Source organism: Rhynchophorus ferrugineus, unplaced genomic scaffold (assembly GCF_030347505.1).
Source record: "Rhynchophorus ferrugineus isolate W39M unplaced genomic scaffold, kcgeb_rfMv2 rfM1, whole genome shotgun sequence".
Taxonomy (NCBI): domain Eukaryota; kingdom Metazoa; phylum Arthropoda; class Insecta; order Coleoptera; family Curculionidae; genus Rhynchophorus; species Rhynchophorus ferrugineus.
In genome coordinates, this window is record NW_027472580.1 from 41,443,505 (window position 1) to 41,458,913 (window position 15,409).

The window sequence follows — 15,409 nt, forward strand, 5'->3', positions numbered from 1 at the left end:
GAGTTATACCATTCTTTAATGATTTTACGAAAATTGCATATAAATTGTATATGTTTAGAATGTAACATATATAGTAATATAGGCGTTTTTAAGGAGGAAAAACACGGTTTCTCCCAAATTGCAGTTCTAGTAATATTATGTTAGCGCTTTATAAGTTTTAAGGTGATGTTTAAAAGTGATTAAATCATCTATGGATGACTATTATCGAATTAGCATATTTAAAGTTTGTTGGAAAAATCTGCTATAATTTCCTTTACAATATTCAAACGGGTATATTAGCGATGGGAACTATTGACTAAAAGCAGTCGAAACAGTCGATAGTCAAAAATATAGCGACTGAAAATAGTAATTAATATTTTCAGTAAAATGCACGGTCCGACTGTGTTTTTTTCCATTCGTGATGTCAGACGAAGATGTACGAATTCTTGTCTGTATAAAATGTGAGATAGGAAATGACGGAGATCAATGCTTGGAGCAGTTAATTTTAAATGTCTTTATATTCTTCAATGGTAGTATAAGCGAGACAAATATTCATTCACCTGATAACTTAAAAAAAGGAAAAAAAACTAATTTCTATTATCATGTAATAAATAATATAATTTTAAAGGAAGTAGGATTACGTTTATAATGAATGTTCCGTGGATGTGTAAAAAAAATTAAATAATAACACCACAATGTTTTAACCTGTTTTAATATATCAATTGCTATTTTTAAATAACATAGCATAATAAATATAAATAGTACAATACAACTTAAATAAAACCTAAAAATTAAATATTTTCAATAACCATAACTACTAAATAAAATGTAAACATATACCTAATCAATGAAAAATTTAATCCATAATGAAACTAAAAATGACTGTACAATAGCTACCAAACACTTTTTAAATAAAAGTTTCATTTATTTTTGAACGGAAATATTTTTAAATTACTGTGAATATTATCATGTTCAACTTTTCTCCCTTGAGGTGATTTACTCGATCGTTAATTATTTGCTCAGATTTTGAAAAAACTCGTTCCCAGGGGACAGATGTTGCGGGTATAGAGGAATATTTTACGTGTAACTGATATACAGATAGTTTCATTTTAGGGGTTTGCCAAAAATCCAATGGGTTTTCTAAACGCCTAATAAATGGAATTTCCAAATACTGCTAAATCTGTAAAGCTGCTGCAGTACTTGGAGTAATTATTTCTTTCATTCTAGCCATTTTTTATCAAAATATCTCCAGATGCCAATACATTCTTGGTCAGTAGTTTTGTCTTGAATTTCGAGATGTGGAATTATATTTGTATTTTTTGAAGTTAGAATGGAAGACACCTCTTTGGTAATAACTTTTTGTATCGCCTCAGTATTATTTGCATTACCAAATCCTGCTTTTTTAAATCTAGGATCTAAAAATGTGGATTTCCCGCATATCATATTCATTTCTAAAACTGCCAGTCTTTTATTGTTGACATCTAATACACAATTTTGTCATTTTTTCCCCGTTCACTTGTTAAATTCCTGGATTTGATAGAATGTTGCAGTCCTCTTATTAACCGTATAATTAAAGACATCGTTGGGATGTCTTTCACCGAATAACTCGGTGGTCATTATTTCAATGGGCTTTAAAAGTTGAACATATTCTGTTGAGATAGTCCATTCGTTAGCAAATAAAAACTGTGGTGTTCTTCTTAATAGCCAACAAAATAAATTGTTGAATATTAAAGTAGAATTTTCCTATCGGAAAATGTATTTATTACAAATATTTAATATACTTTATTCATCTCTTTACGGTTAATATTTTTGAAAGAAATTTAACAACTGCTACTGTAAAAAATTCTTCAAATCTTTTTCGACAAACAAGAGGCTTGGACAAAAATCGTGAAAATTTATCAAAAAAGTAATATTTTTTACGTATTATTTTTTTGCCCTCGAAAACTAGCGTTCCATAATGCTGCTTTATTAATTTACAATATATAGTTATTCACAAGCAAACTACAAAAAAGAAACATAAAACCACATATATTACATATAAATCTATATAAGCATAAGTTCGGCGCATTACTTTCTCATTAAGGTCGTAACAAGGACGATACAGCCACATTGTTTAAAATCAGTCAAATGAACTAGTAGAATCGAAAATCAGTCGGACCGAAAATAGCGACTAAAAACAGTTACTAGAAAAAACAGTCAAACGAAAAATAGCGACTAAAATAGTCGATAGTAAAACCTAGTCAATTACTGAACAGTAGATAGTCGATTTTAGTTGATTGTTCCCAACACTAGTGTATATTGATTCTAAATTTTAAACTCTTTTCGTGGTCTTGTAATATTGACATAAATAGAGATGATCTAATTTCCAGTTTGTATTACCTCATGTCGAAGACAATTACTTTATTCTAATAATATTTTATAGCTTCAGATCGTTTTAGCCAAATTAATATGCCTAACGAAACAAAAACAGACTCATAAAGGATTGAACTATTTAATTATGATTTGATAACCTCTCTAGATTTTTCCATGCTGAATAATAATATGTGAACCCCTGTATAACTAATATTATTAAGCTAATATTAATTGTTAATTCTGTCCTACACAATACATAATTTATAATATATCAATAAATTTAGAATATCATGTAGGATTACAATTGTTTCTTATCAAAGCAGTCACGAGCACAGCCGCCTGTTATTGAAGTAGAAACCTTTAAATTTTCGGCGGAAAGTGTTGGGTAAACAAAAACGAAGGAGAATATGTCAGTTGAGTAGTTTGTTTAGGTTTTGGGATGTATGAGGAAGATATATGTTTTATCGATCATTCTAAAACATACACACTCCGTCTAATGGAAAGGATGTTCGATGGTTGAAATACAACACGTTATTTGTTTTGGTCGTTTTTTATATCAAACAGTTAAGGTAAATCGTGCAATTACTTCTTTGAGTAAAAAAAAACTTAAGTTACCGAATGGAAGTTGAATAAAAATATTCCTTAAAACATATATATCAGTAAACATTTGATGGAGAAGTATATATTTTTAAATCAAGTTACCTTAATATATTTAAATACTTTAATAAATGTAATAAATGTTTGACCTTCTACGTTTTGGTGATATACGTGCCATATGTCATATAAATATATAGTTTGATACGATATTTAAATTATGTAAAATAAAAACATACATAGTAACATAACGACATTTAGATTTTCTATTCTATGGATTATTTATTTATGTTTAAATCAAACTATCTGTAATTGATTAATGATAAAATAATTTTGACTGGAAATTAATAAAAATAAGTTATCTTGGCACCATATTTAGCAAAACCAAATAAACTAATAATTTATTATCAACTTTAAAATTATAAACTTGTATGCAGTTTAATAAAATGTAATATCAATATATTTGAACAAAAAATATATTTGTAAGTAGATAAAGACTGTTTTTATATTACTTTAGCAACCATTAAGTAAATCCTCTTTTTATCAACTTTTTGGGTGTTTTAATTCAATATATATTTGTTGAAACCTATTAAAAATTAATTTTTCTTCGTATTAGTTTTACATTTAATAATAGTAATTATATTTATTTATGTTTAAGAATATCATTTTACTTTAAGTTTACGAAATTTTTTTTTCTCTGTATAAATTTTTCTTTGTATAAACTTTGTTTAATTTATTAGATCGTTTAACTGATTTTGATAAAATTTGTGACATGAAAAAATAATTTTGACTTGAGACAATATGAAATATCGCACTGTATCGAATGTCTGGTGAAGCTAGGCCAAGACGAGAAAGGTACCCAGCAAACACAAGACATATGCCTAGAAAAAAAGATGTCTCTTCGGCTCGTTTTCGAGCGATCCGGATAATGGGAGACGACAGTAAAAGACCATTCATGCCTATACAAGTTTCTATTGGCTAGGACTAAACATGCGCACTTGTTCTAATCTAACCTGATAGTTGTCACAACTCGTGTCCTTTTCTACCACGCGTACCATAGTCTTAGTTGCGGTTAGATGTCACGTTTAGGTAATTTTTTTATTTACATTTTGTTGAGGTAATATAATTATTTCATAGGCAAAATTAGCAGCAGATAATGCGAAAATAAGTGTATAAGGTATGAATTATTAATAAAATATTATCATTTCATAACAACATAATTTTGTAGATTGTTATGGAACAAAGGATATTTATGGCCATTTTTAGGTTAATTTTATATTTACGTCTTTTGTTGAGTTCAAATAATTATTTCATTCACAAAATTAGCAGCAGATAATGCGAAAATATTGGTATAACGTATGAATTTTTAGTAAAATATTAGCATTTTATAACACTAATTTTGTAGATTTTTATTGAACAATGGATATGTTAAATAATATGGAAACAGAACTTATTTGAAGATTATTGTAAAGATAACCTCTCAAATCTGAGAAAAATATTATTATTGAAAAATTGAAATCTGGTGTAACAAGAGAATTTTGTCAGACGTAAGACAAATAGATAACCCACAAATGCAAAGGATAAATATCATTAATAACGATGATCTATCCTATTAAAAAAAACACTACATCAACTCATTTCCATCATTTGTCTTATAATTGTGCTTTATGTTAGTATGGTTTTTGTTCCAAGTGAAATGCATAGTATTATAAAAAAGAAGATTTTACTGTGAGTTTTATGAATAGAATAATGGAAGTAAAATTGAAATGCATAGGTATGTCTGTAGCTGTCCAGAGTATATGATAAAGAATACTCTCTGAAAGATTGTGCATTTGGTACGTATGCATGAAGAGAAAATGGGCACTAATTACTTTGCAGGTAATGTAGCAAGTGCTCTAGGAGAGCAGTCAGTAATTAAATCGAAGAACAAACAAGAAACTAGAAGAATCTTGCAAAAAAAGATATAAAGGGAGAAGCGAAAGAACCAATGACAGAAAATTACTTTGACAACAGAGTTTTCAGTATAATTAACACATTGAAATCAATCGATCAACAATTACAAAGTCAAATACTTAAGTACATAGAGGTTATGCTTCAGAGATTTCAACAAAAAAGTGATTTAAAAGGAAAACGAAAGATGGAAACAGAGCAATACTTTCCAGCACCCAAATGTAAAAAAGTAAATATGTTTTACTAAAAGTGCAATATATTATTTCATTGTTTTTTTTATTTTTAGCAGTAAATACCAGTCAGGAATATTAATCAATACTTAGGAAAGGTGGATTAGGCCTACAGGGGACACCATCACAAAATTTAAAAAAAAACGCGCCTGGAATTCTACCTTATAGGTGGTGTGGAGAAGAGTTCGATCTAAATATAATAAAGAAGTATACAAACGAATAACCTGCTATCTTTTTCTTATGGCTCCTTTAATATATATTCTTCCTTTTATAATAATTTGTCATTATTTATCTGCTCCGAGGAGTTATAGAAACCAAAAGCAATAATAAATCACAAAGCTTCAAATACTATGTTATCAATTTATTCCAACCACTTTCTATTAAATACACCTTATATTTACAGTACGCTGTTTACAGTAGTGCTGAAAATTCATGATACTTCATTAGCTTCGTTATAGCTTTTTCCTTCTTTTGAAATATTTGTAAAATCAGAAAGATATAAGTATAATATCAAATAGACAGAAATCGTATATAAACATAACCATATTTCATTCTTGCCTTTATTATAATCTTCAAATAAGTTCTGTTTCCATATTATTTAAGATATAATTTGTTCCATAATAATCTTCAAAATTAGTGTTATAGAATGATAATATTTTATTAATAATTCATACCTTATACACTTATTTTCGCATTATCTGCTGCTAATTTTGCCTATAAAACAATTATATTACCTCAACAAAATGTAAATACTAAATTAACCTAAAAATGACATCTAGCCACAACAAAGACCGTGGTACGAGAGGCGTGATAGAAAAGGACGCGAGTTGTGAAAACTGTCAGGTTACATTAGAACAAGTTCGTATGTGCAGTCCTAGCCAATAGAAACTTGTATAGGCACGGATGGCGAGGTCTTTTACTCTCGTCTCAAGGTAAGAAAACTACCTAGCAAACAGAAAACAAGTGGCTAGCAAAAATGATGTCTTATCGGCTCGTTTTAGAGCGTTCCGGATAATGGGGGTTCAGGTACCGGGGCTAGACGAAGTGTGTAAGAAATTAGACATGGTAGAGGACCCTTTATGGTGGCTATAGCCATAAACTTCAAGAAGAACAGAACAAGAATTAGCAAAAGAACAGTCAGAGCAGTCAAGTGTCGACAATCAGAACAGAAACGTCAAATTAAGAAGAAATAAAAAGACATCAATAATCGATGAACAAAAGCAAAATAGCTAATTATAAAGACCAGTAGAATTGTTTTAAGCTTTATAGCTATAGACACCAGAAATACGATTTAGTAAGTCAATTTAATTCGCTTCATAAGTCATCATTACATATCGATTTTACATCTTTCATTATATACACAAACACGTAGAACTAGGAACAAGTAGAACACGGAAGTAGAGAAAAATAAAGTTTATATTATACCAATAATATAGCAAAATATAGGCAATATTTCAGAGAAGATATACGTTACACGAAAGACAAAATGAAACACTAACGACAATAACGAGGGCATGCATCATATCGATTGACTAGAGGCTCGCATTTTCAGCATTAAAGACAGCTGTGCTGCCTCGGCCAATATAGGAAATTGAATAGACAACAGGGACACGAGAACCCTGCATTATGCCTAAACCAGACCATACCAAGCCACTCGAACATATATATTTGATTTCGACGGACCAATGGCCGACTTCTACGGGCACGATAGCAATTTCGATTGTTTCGCTATAATTTTCAATTTCAAATTATTTCCCTTTAATAACCGATATGTTTGTGGTGTTCCTTTACCGAGGAATATTAATCAGTTTTGCAGGACACTTACATAATCAGAATTTCATAACCCCTTATTAGTGAAATTGTTATCGAAATGGAAAATATATTGTGCAATAATTGTGAAGCAATTCTCTTAATGTGTCTGGAAAAGGAGCACTATCTCAAACTCTTATTAATTCATTTTAAACCATTACTATTCGATATCTTAAATATTATAACATACACCTTTTCGCTGGCAAATTTGCACTATATTTTTGATGATTATATATAACATATTGGTAGTTGAAAATTTTTTTTAGAGTTTTGAATTAACATCGGTGTAATTTTTAAAAATCAGCTGTTATTAATAACCTTTTTAGTTTGAATATTTAATCAAAGTTCTTGTTTTAGATAATGACAGACAATGATAACAACATAATACATAAATATAAGAAATAAAGGGGATGAAAACCTGACATATACACAGATTTTATTTATTAACGATGTGCTGGGTCACTATTTGCGTTTAAAACAGCTGCATTTCTTCGCAGAATCGGAGTTTCGATATGTTCGTAAAGTTTTTGAATAATTTTCAATGTAATGTTGTCCTAATCTTGTACTACTTCATCTGTCAGTTGCTTTTTCATGATGTTGGAAATGGAAATCTGCTCCTCGCTTTCGACTTTGAAATTCCCCATAACAGTTCAGTTATGTTGAGATCTAGCTATTGAGCTGGACAGAGAAATTGTTTCATTATACCTTGATGCTCCTCAAACTAACAATGAACTTTGATGGCAATATGGCAGTATGTAAGTGTTCTCGGTTTTGTTTTAAAATTTTTAAAAGTGGTGATGTTGATGTCATCACTAAAGAATGTATTGGAGGACCAAAAAATTACGAAAGCCATAAACTACCATGGTCGTAAACCTAATTCAAACACTTAAAAAACTTTCAAACAGGTGCGATGGTCGAAATGATGGTGATGATAATGTTTCATCAATAGGGAGTAAAAGACGTAAAGCCATTTCACTTGTCATCGATGCAATATAACTAGGCTCGCACGCGATTTCGGAATTTAGAAGAAGAAAATCCAAAATTGATGCGCTGCATTGCGAGATGCGACGAATTATTGACATGCTGATGTATTATAATATGTGCGTGTGTATGGTTGCATCAATGATCCATGTTATGGTATTGGTGCTGCTGGATTTATAAATATATATATTTACAGAATAAATATTGTTCAACGCTAAATCTCGCTATAGTTGACAATCGACCCCACCACAACTGCGCTTAGTCTAGGATAATTTTAGTCTTGTTATTTTTCTGTTAGCTTTATATGATCTTAATCCATATATTATCGAAGCTGTTTCATCTAAATCTCATGTGCTCTTCTGGACTTGATTCTTCGTGAACTCTTTGAAGTGTCATATACATGGTTTTCATAATTAATCTTACGACTATTGACAGGAGACTTATTCCTGGATAGTTTTAGTAATGTTTACTACCTCTTCTTTTCAATATGATTTCTGCTGTGACTCCGTTGAATTCAACCACGAGTTATACCATTCTTTAATGATTTTACGAAAATTGCATATAAATTGTATATGTTTAGAATGTAACATATATAGTAATATAGGCGTTTTTAAGGAGGAAAAACACGGTTTCTCCCAAATTGCAGTTCTAGTAATATTATGTTAGCGCTTTATAAGTTTTAAGGTGATGTTTAAAAGTGATTAAATCATCTATGGATGACTATTATCGAATTAGCATATTTAAAGTTTGTTGGAAAAATCTGCTATAATTTCCTTTACAATATTCAAACGGGTATATTAGCGATGGGAACTATTGACTAAAAGCAGTCGAAACAGTCGATAGTCAAAAATATAGCGACTGAAAATAGTAATTAATATTTTCAGTAAAATGCACGGTCCGACTGTGTTTTTTTCCATTCGTGATGTCAGACGAAGATGTACGAATTCTTGTCTGTATAAAATGTGAGATAGGAAATGACGGAGATCAATGCTTGGAGCAGTTAATTTTAAATGTCTTTATATTCTTCAATGGTAGTATAAGCGAGACAAATATTCATTCACCTGATAACTTAAAAAAAGGAAAAAAAACTAATTTCTATTATCATGTAATAAATAATATAATTTTAAAGGAAGTAGGATTACGTTTATAATGAATGTTCCGTGGATGTGTAAAAAAAATTAAATAATAACACCACAATGTTTTAACCTGTTTTAATATATCAATTGCTATTTTTAAATAACATAGCATAATAAATATAAATAGTACAATACAACTTAAATAAAACCTAAAAATTAAATATTTTCAATAACCATAACTACTAAATAAAATGTAAACATATACCTAATCAATGAAAAATTTAATCCATAATGAAACTAAAAATGACTGTACAATAGCTACCAAACACTTTTTAAATAAAAGTTTCATTTATTTTTGAACGGAAATATTTTTAAATTACTGTGAATATTATCATGTTCAACTTTTCTCCCTTGAGGTGATTTACTCGATCGTTAATTATTTGCTCAGATTTTGAAAAAACTCGTTCCCAGGGGACAGATGTTGCGGGTATAGAGGAATATTTTACGTGTAACTGATATACAGATAGTTTCATTTTAGGGGTTTGCCAAAAATCCAATGGGTTTTCTAAACGCCTAATAAATGGAATTTCCAAATACTGCTAAATCTGTAAAGCTGCTGCAGTACTTGGAGTAATTATTTCTTTCATTCTAGCCATTTTTTATCAAAATATCTCCAGATGCCAATACATTCTTGGTCAGTAGTTTTGTCTTGAATTTCGAGATGTGGAATTATATTTGTATTTTTTGAAGTTAGAATGGAAGACACCTCTTTGGTAATAACTTTTTGTATCGCCTCAGTATTATTTGCATTACCAAATCCTGCTTTTTTAAATCTAGGATCTAAAAATGTGGATTTCCCGCATATCATATTCATTTCTAAAACTGCCAGTCTTTTATTGTTGACATCTAATACACAATTTTGTCATTTTTTCCCCGTTCACTTGTTAAATTCCTGGATTTGATAGAATGTTGCAGTCCTCTTATTAACCGTATAATTAAAGACATCGTTGGGATGTCTTTCACCGAATAACTCGGTGGTCATTATTTCAATGGGCTTTAAAAGTTGAACATATTCTGTTGAGATAGTCCATTCGTTAGCAAATAAAAACTGTGGTGTTCTTCTTAATAGCCAACAAAATAAATTGTTGAATATTAAAGTAGAATTTTCCTATCGGAAAATGTATTTATTACAAATATTTAATATACTTTATTCATCTCTTTACGGTTAATATTTTTGAAAGAAATTTAACAACTGCTACTGTAAAAAATTCTTCAAATCTTTTTCGACAAACAAGAGGCTTGGACAAAAATCGTGAAAATTTATCAAAAAAGTAATATTTTTTACGTATTATTTTTTTGCCCTCGAAAACTAGCGTTCCATAATGCTGCTTTATTAATTTACAATATATAGTTATTCACAAGCAAACTACAAAAAAGAAACATAAAACCACATATATTACATATAAATCTATATAAGCATAAGTTCGGCGCATTACTTTCTCATTAAGGTCGTAACAAGGACGATACAGCCACATTGTTTAAAATCAGTCAAATGAACTAGTAGAATCGAAAATCAGTCGGACCGAAAATAGCGACTAAAAACAGTTACTAGAAAAAACAGTCAAACGAAAAATAGCGACTAAAATAGTCGATAGTAAAACCTAGTCAATTACTGAACAGTAGATAGTCGATTTTAGTTGATTGTTCCCAACACTAGTGTATATTGATTCTAAATTTTAAACTCTTTTCGTGGTCTTGTAATATTGACATAAATAGAGATGATCTAATTTCCAGTTTGTATTACCTCATGTCGAAGACAATTACTTTATTCTAATAATATTTTATAGCTTCAGATCGTTTTAGCCAAATTAATATGCCTAACGAAACAAAAACAGACTCATAAAGGATTGAACTATTTAATTATGATTTGATAACCTCTCTAGATTTTTCCATGCTGAATAATAATATGTGAACCCCTGTATAACTAATATTATTAAGCTAATATTAATTGTTAATTCTGTCCTACACAATACATAATTTATAATATATCAATAAATTTAGAATATCATGTAGGATTACAATTGTTTCTTATCAAAGCAGTCACGAGCACAGCCGCCTGTTATTGAAGTAGAAACCTTTAAATTTTCGGCGGAAAGTGTTGGGTAAACAAAAACGAAGGAGAATATGTCAGTTGAGTAGTTTGTTTAGGTTTTGGGATGTATGAGGAAGATATATGTTTTATCGATCATTCTAAAACATACACACTCCGTCTAATGGAAAGGATGTTCGATGGTTGAAATACAACACGTTATTTGTTTTGGTCGTTTTTTTATATCAAACAGTTAAGGTAAATCGTGCAATTAGTTCTTTGAGTAAAAAAAAACTTAAGTTACCGAATGGAAGTTGAATAAAAATATTCCTTAAAACATATATATCAGTAAACATTTGATGGAGAAGTATATATTTTTAAATCAAGTTACCTTAATATATTTAAATACTTTAATAAATGTAATAAATGTTTGACCTTCTACGTTTTGGTGATATACGTGCCATATGTCATATAAATATATAGTTTGATACGATATTTAAATTATGTAAAATAAAAACATACATAGTAACATAACGACATTTAGATTTTCTATTCTATGGATTATTTATTTATGTTTAAATCAAACTATCTGTAATTGATTAATGATAAAATAATTTTGACTGGAAATTAATAAAAATAAGTTATCTTGGCACCATATTTAGCAAAACCAAATAAACTAATAATTTATTATCAACTTTAAAATTATAAACTTGTATGCAGTTTAATAAAATGTAATATCAATATATTTGAACAAAAAATATATTTGTAAGTAGATAAAGACTGTTTTTATATTACTTTAGCAACCATTAAGTAAATCCTCTTTTTATCAACTTTTTGGGTGTTTTAATTCAATATATATTTGTTGAAACCTATTAAAAATTAATTTTTCTTCGTATTAGTTTTACATTTAATAATAGTAATTATATTTATTTATGTTTAAGAATATCATTTTACTTTAAGTTTACGAAATTTTTTTTTCTCTGTATAAATTTTTCTTTGTATAAACTTTGTTTAATTTATTAGATCGTTTAACTGATTTTGATAAAATTTGTGACATGAAAAAATAATTTTGACTTGAGACAATATGAAATATCGCACTGTATCGAATGTCTGGTGAAGCTAGGCCAAGACGAGAAAGGTACCCAGCAAACACAAGACATATGCCTAGAAAAAAAGATGTCTCTTCGGCTCGTTTTCGAGCGATCCGGATAATGGGAGACGACAGTAAAAGACCATTCATGCCTATACAAGTTTCTATTGGCTAGGACTAAACATGCGCACTTGTTCTAATCTAACCTGATAGTTGTCACAACTCGTGTCCTTTTCTACCACGCGTACCATAGTCTTAGTTGCGGTTAGATGTCACGTTTAGGTAATTTTTTTATTTACATTTTGTTGAGGTAATATAATTATTTCATAGGCAAAATTAGCAGCAGATAATGCGAAAATAAGTGTATAAGGTATGAATTATTAATAAAATATTATCATTTCATAACAACATAATTTTGTAGATTGTTATGGAACAAAGGATATTTATGGCCATTTTTAGGTTAATTTTATATTTACGTCTTTTGTTGAGTTCAAATAATTATTTCATTCACAAAATTAGCAGCAGATAATGCGAAAATATTGGTATAACGTATGAATTTTTAGTAAAATATTAGCATTTTATAACACTAATTTTGTAGATTTTTATTGAACAATGGATATGTTAAATAATATGGAAACAGAACTTATTTGAAGATTATTGTAAAGATAACCTCTCAAATCTGAGAAAAATATTATTATTGAAAAATTGAAATCTGGTGTAACAAGAGAATTTTGTCAGACGTAAGACAAATAGATAACCCACAAATGCAAAGGATAAATATCATTAATAACGATGATCTATCCTATTAAAAAAAACACTACATCAACTCATTTCCATCATTTGTCTTATAATTGTGCTTTATGTTAGTATGGTTTTTGTTCCAAGTGAAATGCATAGTATTATAAAAAAGAAGATTTTACTGTGAGTTTTATGAATAGAATAATGGAAGTAAAATTGAAATGCATAGGTATGTCTGTAGCTGTCCAGAGTATATGATAAAGAATACTCTCTGAAAGATTGTGCATTTGGTACGTATGCATGAAGAGAAAATGGGCACTAATTACTTTGCAGGTAATGTAGCAAGTGCTCTAGGAGAGCAGTCAGTAATTAAATCGAAGAACAAACAAGAAACTAGAAGAATCTTGCAAAAAAAGATATAAAGGGAGAAGCGAAAGAACCAATGACAGAAAATTACTTTGACAACAGAGTTTTCAGTATAATTAACACATTGAAATCAATCGATCAACAATTACAAAGTCAAATACTTAAGTACATAGAGGTTATGCTTCAGAGATTTCAACAAAAAAGTGATTTAAAAGGAAAACGAAAGATGGAAACAGAGCAATACTTTCCAGCACCCAAATGTAAAAAAGTAAATATGTTTTACTAAAAGTGCAATATATTATTTCATTGTTTTTTTTATTTTTAGCAGTAAATACCAGTCAGGAATATTAATCAATACTTAGGAAAGGTGGATTAGGCCTACAGGGGACACCATCACAAAATTTAAAAAAAAACGCGCCTGGAATTCTACCTTATAGGTGGTGTGGAGAAGAGTTCGATCTAAATATAATAAAGAAGTATACAAACGAATAACCTGCTATCTTTTTCTTATGGCTCCTTTAATATATATTCTTCCTTTTATAATAATTTGTCATTATTTATCTGCTCCGAGGAGTTATAGAAACCAAAAGCAATAATAAATCACAAAGCTTCAAATACTATGTTATCAATTTATTCCAACCACTTTCTATTAAATACACCTTATATTTACAGTACGCTGTTTACAGTAGTGCTGAAAATTCATGATACTTCATTAGCTTCGTTATAGCTTTTTCCTTCTTTTGAAATATTTGTAAAATCAGAAAGATATAAGTATAATATCAAATAGACAGAAATCGTATATAAACATAACCATATTTCATTCTTGCCTTTATTATAATCTTCAAATAAGTTCTGTTTCCATATTATTTAAGATATAATTTGTTCCATAATAATCTTCAAAATTAGTGTTATAGAATGATAATATTTTATTAATAATTCATACCTTATACACTTATTTTCGCATTATCTGCTGCTAATTTTGCCTATAAAACAATTATATTACCTCAACAAAATGTAAATACTAAATTAACCTAAAAATGACATCTAGCCACAACAAAGACCGTGGTACGAGAGGCGTGATAGAAAAGGACGCGAGTTGTGAAAACTGTCAGGTTACATTAGAACAAGTTCGTATGTGCAGTCCTAGCCAATAGAAACTTGTATAGGCACGGATGGCGAGGTCTTTTACTCTCGTCTCAAGGTAAGAAAACTACCTAGCAAACAGAAAACAAGTGGCTAGCAAAAATGATGTCTTATCGGCTCGTTTTAGAGCGTTCCGGATAATGGGGGTTCAGGTACCGGGGCTAGACGAAGTGTGTAAGAAATTAGACATGGTAGAGGACCCTTTATGGTGGCTATAGCCATAAACTTCAAGAAGAACAGAACAAGAATTAGCAAAAGAACAGTCAGAGCAGTCAAGTGTCGACAATCAGAACAGAAACGTCAAATTAAGAAGAAATAAAAAGACATCAATAATCGATGAACAAAAGCAAAATAGCTAATTATAAAGACCAGTAGAATTGTTTTAAGCTTTATAGCTATAGACACCAGAAATACGATTTAGTAAGTCAATTTAATTCGCTTCATAAGTCATCATTACATATCGATTTTACATCTTTCATTATATACACAAACACGTAGAACTAGGAACAAGTAGAACACGGAAGTAGAGAAAAATAAAGTTTATATTATACCAATAATATAGCAAAATATAGGCAATATTTCAGAGAAGATATACGTTACACGAAAGACAAAATGAAACACTAACGACAATAACGAGGGCATGCATCATATCGATTGACTAGAGGCTCGCATTTTCAGCATTAAAGACAGCTGTGCTGCCTCGGCCAATATAGGAAATTGAATAGACAACAGGGACACGAGAACCCTGCATTATGCCTAAACCAGACCATACCAAGCCACTCGAACATATATATTTGATTTCGACGGACCAATGGCCGACTTCTACGGGCACGATAGCAATTTCGATTGTTTCGCTATAATTTTCAATTTCAAATTATTTCCCTTTAATAACCGATATGTTTGTGGTGTTCCTTTACCGAGGAATATTAATCAGTTTTGCAGGACACTTACATAATCAGAATTTCATAACCCCTTATTAGTGAAATTGTTATCGAAATGGAAAATATATTGT

General features: G+C 29.6%; 1 protein-coding gene and 1 long non-coding RNA gene across 2 annotated transcripts in view; one reads left to right on the top strand and one right to left on the bottom strand.

Annotated features, from left to right (window-relative positions):
- Positions 1 to 15,409, bottom strand: part of LOC143197466 (acid sphingomyelinase-like phosphodiesterase 3b) — a 449,763-nt gene that overhangs the window by 128,752 nt on the left and 305,602 nt on the right. The window lies entirely within an intron of this gene.
- On the top strand, positions 4,010 to 12,698 carry LOC143197475 (uncharacterized). The gene is made up of 3 exons (XR_013006008.1): positions 4,010 to 4,102; positions 4,154 to 4,281; positions 12,572 to 12,698. It is a non-coding gene; the product is annotated as an uncharacterized LOC143197475 (long non-coding RNA).